Source organism: Gymnogyps californianus, chromosome 24 (genome assembly GCF_018139145.2).
Source record: "Gymnogyps californianus isolate 813 chromosome 24, ASM1813914v2, whole genome shotgun sequence".
Classification (NCBI taxonomy): Eukaryota; Metazoa; Chordata; class Aves; order Accipitriformes; family Cathartidae; genus Gymnogyps; species Gymnogyps californianus.
In genome coordinates this window covers 1,236,981-1,242,980 of record NC_059494.1, presented here as the reverse complement: position 1 = coordinate 1,242,980, position 6,000 = coordinate 1,236,981, and the positions used below count along the sequence as shown (strand labels likewise).

The window sequence follows — 6,000 nt, the reverse complement described above, 5'->3', positions numbered from 1 at the left end:
GGCGCCCGGATGCTCGGGGACCGGCGAGGAGGTACCGCGGCGTGTGAGTTCTCAAATTAAAAGTTCTCGTTGGGTTTATTGTCTTGGGGAGGGAGCGGCGGCGGCAGAGTGATTTGTGAAAGGCAGCCGCTGGAGATGCGTGTGCGCTCCCGGGGAAGTTCCGGGAGAGCCCGGCCGTGCGGGGACGGCGGGCAGCTCTCGCTAACCCGGGAAAAGTGCAAAGTCCTGCTCTCCGGCCGCCGGGCTCCAGCCGTCGGGCGGACTGATGGATTAATGCCTGCTAGGGAAGGAGTTCGTGCCCCTGCCTGCGGCGACTAGGAGGGGGGGAGCGGGGCTCCCAGGGTGCATCCTCGCCGGTACACGAAAACTTTGGCGGCGCGGCGCGTCCCCCGAGCCCGGGGCCGAGCGCCCCGGGTCGCCGCCGGCTTTTGTTCGGCGTTGGGACGGCAGCCTGCGAGGCGTTTGTTTCGGAAAGTTGTTACGGGCTTTCCGCCGTGCCTGCTTCCTCTTCCTCCTCCTCCTCCTCCTCCTCCTCCTCCTCCGTCGCCGCCCGGGCCAGCTCGGGGCGAGGGCGCGGGGCTGGGAGCGCCCCGGCCCCCGTTGCCCCCCGCGCACGGCGGCACCGCCGAGCGGAGGCGGCGGGACCGGCCCCGCGGGGGCCGCGGCGGGGGGCGAGCGGCCGCCCCGGGCAGCCCCCGCCCCGGGCAGCCCCCGCCGTGGCACTGGCCCGGCTGGCGGCCAGGCTGCGGCCCGTGTCACAATAAGAGTCCCCGCCCGCCTGCCCGCCCTTCCTGCGGCTCAAGGTGCACCGGGCTGCGGCCCCCCCCCGCCAGCTCCCCCCGACCCCCTGCCACGCAGCGAGGGGGTGCGCAGCTGCTGCCGCCGCCTCCCCGGGTGTCGTGTCGGTAACGGGGTTATCGACCGGGGCTGCGGGTGAAGGTCTCGCTGGGTGCCCTGCCCCACTGCCCCGGCTTCTCCATTACTGCACGTTCCCGGCGCCTGCGGGAGGGGCCGGGCAGGATTTGGCCCCGGTCGGGATAGTCCTCTGGAAGTGGCGCTGCCCAAGCACATGCACGCGTCGAGCTCCTGAGTATCCAGGAATTACTGCTCTTGCTTTTGGGAAACGGGGGCTCAGTGACTGCAAACCGTCTGGCATTGGTTACTGCTTTTGAACGACAAAGCTGGGGAAGCCCGTAAGTTGGGATGCACGTACTTACTTCTCTAGAGCATCTGCTTGCTTTTTTTTTTTATTTTACACTCTCTCTATGTCTTAGGTTTTACTTTCACTTGTCTTTTTTTCTGGCTGCCCCACACTCTTCTGTTTTTGTACTTTGTGCAGTAAACCCCTTTCCCTAGGACAGAGGTTCCTAAGCTGATGGATACAGCACTGACTGTCACGGAGCACTCATTTGCAGGCATGGCCCTAATCCTCGTTTCCAGCTTCTTTTGCAGGTGTTTGACTTTCATGTTTCTCTCTTGCTTGCCCGCCTGTGAATGCAGCTGGAAGCAGAGGTAGCAGAGCTGCTTGTAGAGACAGTCACACAGGAAGTGAAACGAAGAGGGGCCTTTGGGAATAAGAGACATGCCAGTAGGCTGGAAGCTGCCATACATCAGCGGGAGAAGAGAACGAAACCCTGCTTTCTTCCAGACAAACTATTGACCAGCGTCTCAAGTGGAAGGAGACGTGGGTAGGAAGAAGCAGGAGCGTAAGAGACGTGCTGTTAGCGGAGAGGATGAAGTGGTAGGAGACCAGAGGCGGGAGACAGCAGAAGAAAGTAAGAAATAAAGGGGTGTGTAGTATGTGGAAAGCTTTTTGTGTAAGCGAACTGTGCGGTGGTCTCCTGGGCGTTGTGTGGCCATGCACGTGCGCTCCGCGGGCCTGGCTCTGGTGACAAACGGTCGGTCCCACCAGATGTTGGGACGGTACCCGCCGGGATGTGGTGGTGATACTGCACTGATGCCTGCTGGCATTTGGGCCATGGGGAGGACAATAGCCCCCCCCCGCACCCCCCAGCGCTATAAGCGGAGACTACGCTGTACGTGAAGGGGAGAGCTGGCCGTCGGCAGGGACGTTACCCCGAGTGCCACCTCGCAGCTGAGATTGTGACACGTACAGAACGGCATATTCCTGTGCATCACGCTCCATTACTCGCCGCTGGCGTAGCCTTCGGTGCGTCTGGATTGTCAAGCTCTGGACAAAAAAAAGGGGTGTGATATCCTGGAGGCAGCGAGGCGCTGCGGTTAAGTATGTCAGATAGGATCACAAAATACGCTGGTTTCAGGGCTGGGAACTGTTTGGTGTTTTTTTTCTTCCCCCCAACTATCTGGTTTTGAAAATGGGGAGGGCTGCGCAGCTTGGCATGTGACATTGAGGCTGTAAAAGCTCACCCCTTTATGTGTTGTCTGTGGGTAAGCAACAGGCTGATGCTCTTCTAACTTTTACTTGGAAAAAGAGCAAATATATTACCAGTTAGCATGCTCTGGTTGAACTTTGTGTGAGTGTGAAAAGGACTGAGTTCTGTGCTTGCAGTAAAAACTGCCTTGCTGAGTTTCACTGGAAGAGAAAGAGTTGTATCTCTGTGGTCACTTGGTATCCAGCAGTGGAGTGGGCTGGAGGTAGCCGAATATATTTCTCTTTCCTCAGAGGTGGAAGCGCAGAGGAGTAGCTAATACCATCCCTAACAGCGTTACATAGTCATGAGGTTACATCAATGGGTGATGATGCAACACTGTTGGCATATGATGCAGTGTCAGTATGCTAATACTGTAACTTAATATAGCTGCGTTACGACTTTTTTGTAGTAATTACAGGCCGGTAGTCATATGTGGAGCTGTTTAAAATCATTGGTTCAGATTCAGACAGTGCTGGTGTATTGTGTGATGTTTGTGAGGCTTACGCAAGGCAAGGTGAAGGATTTGGATCGCTTTTTCGGCCAGACAGCAGCACATGTACATAGGTACAACGTTTGGACCTTTTCGGGACCTCTCTGCACGGCCTCAGGTTTGAACTGGAATTATCCCTTTGCTGTCAAAGGAACTATAACTGTGGAAGGAACTCCGGGCTTACTGTCTTATGGTCTTACACTTCTATTTCTGGGTGTGCTCTTCGTTAGCCCTATCCATCCGTGTGGGCTATAAGCATTCTTACTTTCTTACTGAGTCACTCCTGCTATGCTACTTTAGAGGGGGAAGAAGAAGGAATGATGCTTGGGATAAAGGGAGTCAACTTCTGACACCTGTCAGTGCTGGAAGTATTTTAAAAATTAAGTCTAAAATTCATTCAGATGCGATGAGGCCACATTTGAGATCATCTTACGTTTTCAGTGGTACCTCTTGAAATGGTGTCCTTGTTGTGAAGTCCCTGGCCAGTCGCCAATCAACTGAAAGTCGCGGTATCTGGTACGAGAAATTGGGAAGGACAGAACTGACAAGGTGCTGTAGTGGTCAGCAAAGCTCAGGTTTTCTGCTTTGATGGAGCACTTGCTTTATGTGTAATTTCTGAGTGGAAAATGCTGTTTTGCTGACTAAGTTTAGAATGTTTTCATTGGGCATGTTTTGAACCACAAACTTCTACATGCAATATCTAGATGCTACTTGCTGATAGTAGGTATTAAGTGTACTTACACATTTAAAAATTCAAATCTTTGGGCATCAGAACTTATTTTTTTGATACTTACTATGCACATACGAACTGTGAGCTCTTCCCCAGGCTTTAATACTTTGGTTTCTTACTGCCATGCTCTGAGGGGAGTAGTCGTGTGCTTATTTTGCTCATGTTTCGCAAAGCACTGTGTCTCCCTTTTATGTGTCTGGTGAGGTAGGAAGTTGAGTGCTCTGTACAGAGTTCATGTGTGTGACGGCGTACCTGTGCAGGTACAGGCTTTTGTCCTGAGTATAGGTACTGCTCAGATAGGTCACAACGAAAAAGTTGGAAAGAAAACATGCAGTGTGTGCATTCCCCTTTGGAATTAAAATACACGTGCTGAGCTCTCGTTACAAAAATAAAAGGAAAAATGAGCTGTGATGTGGAGGTTTCTTTATTCCTCCTCTTAGAATGACCAACACTACAGCCCTGTTCCAGGCACTTCTTGACTTCCAATTTATGTCTTTTTCAATAGTAATGGAAGTAATGTAGAACTGCATGGTGGGGGTTTTTTTCCCTCCAAATGTTCGTGGAGACTGTGATATCTGAAAATATGGTAGACTTATTTTTAGACTTGGGGAAGTAACGTTTGCTTTTGTGTAATGCTATTCATGTTTGAGGTATCACAGCACATGGTCTGTAGACCAGCAATGTGAAGTGCAATGTAGTTAGCATATTTTGTTGATTGGGGGAAAAAAATGGTACATGAGCGCTCTTTCCTCTTCTCCTGGCATTAGACAAAATAAATGTTAAGAGAAGAACATGCCACTGACGGACTAGAAAACTCCAGGACAGCCTTTCAATTGTATTCTTCTTTGAAAGTCTGCTCTTGATAGTTTCATCGGGCTGTCCCTGCTCTCCCTGTGCTACCCATGCTGCTTGTTTTAGATGTGCCCTTAAAACTTTGCTAGAGTTTGGCACTTTATATATAGACATTCTGCTTATTTATGCATTCATATTGTGATTGATTGGTGTAAAGACTTGCTTGGGATCCTTTTTTTTTTTTTTTTTTTTTTTTAGGCTTTTCTAGCCTTCTTCCTCCTCCTCTTGTCTCTGCATTTCTGTGGCATCCCTTCACCTGGGGAACTGGACGTCTGTTGAATATGTTGACCCTCATGCAGTTAGTGGTTCCTGCTTTATTTCTTATGCATCACCTAGAATTTCTGAGGTTATTAATTTCTTTGTGATATTTTCTATCTGCTTAACACCGCTCAGTCTGAATGCCCTGTGTACATCAGTGAACCTCACTGTCAGATGAATCATCTGTCGATTTTCAGATGGGGAAAAGGAGAGTGAATTGCCCCAAGCAAGCATTATAGGACAGGGACAGAACAAAGGTTAAGGTTTATTAATACGTAGTTTCCTATGTTGGCTTTTTGCTGTTCAGCGCTTCTCCTCTTCCTTCCCCCTTCCCCGACTGCTGAAGGTACTGGCGTTTCTACCTTTCATTGCCTTTAATTGCGTTCTTTGGTATTTGACTTCTTGGTGTGTCAGGTCTCGGGACTCTCCAGCGGGGCACCAATAAACAGCTGGTGTTTACCTGCGAGCATTTGTGTGTGTGTCTGTGTGACCTGTTCGGCATCACCTCGGGAGACTGCGGCTACCACGGGGCAGGGAGGAATTCTCCCGTACAGCTTTCCTACCTCTTAATTACAGAGCGCCTCTTCATTGTGCTGGGGCTTTTTAACCTGTTGTCCGCTATGCTCCTCTCTTTCTAGTGCAAGTGAGGCTGGAAGGCAGCGTCGTGACTCTCGCTTCGTGAGCACAGCTCACTCTCTTTGAATGAAGAGGGCATTTGGAGGAAAAAAATAATCTATTTAGGCCATTTGGGCTGTATGGGACAAAATGAAGGTTTAGCAAGAAAGTTTTGCCTGCTTTTGATGGGTTGACTCTTAAGAAAAAATGTTTGAATGCGTTGCTGTTTCAACATACTGAAATAAGGCAGAAAGTGGACAACCTTTGCTACGTGCAGCTGTAGCAATACCCTTTTCTCTCCTCCTTGTCTTTGTGTCAAACCCTACTGATAACAGTTCAGCACTGCAGCTTGAGCGCGGATGGTGCTGGTCGACAGCGGGTCAGTGTCTGGCCGGAGCTGTTGGATCCGGTGCAGCTCAGAGGTGGGGTAGGCAATGCCAGGTGCTTGTCCCTGTTATTGCATCTTGAAAATCACACTGCTCAGAACCAGCTGATGTCCTGTGTGCTGTGGTAACTTGTTCTCACCTTTACCTTTGCTTCCCTGTCCTCCCTGGAGGAGAAGTTTTATATTGCTTTGGGCAAGTCACTTAAACCTCTCTATGCCTTGGCTATCCCACCTGCAAAATGGGTATAAGCATGTGTTACAAAGGAAGCATGCAAAA

The 6,000-nt window shown here is 50.7% G+C and overlaps 1 protein-coding gene across 2 annotated transcripts in view; it reads left to right on the top strand.

Moving 5' to 3' along the window:
- GATAD2A (GATA zinc finger domain containing 2A) overlaps positions 1-6,000 on the top strand; it is a 49,995-nt gene continuing 43,995 nt past the window's right edge. For both annotated transcript variants that reach the window (XM_050910402.1, XM_050910400.1), the window contains exon 1: positions 1-43. The gene's annotated coding sequence lies outside the window, so the exon portion shown is untranslated. The remainder of the gene's footprint in view (positions 44-6,000) is intronic.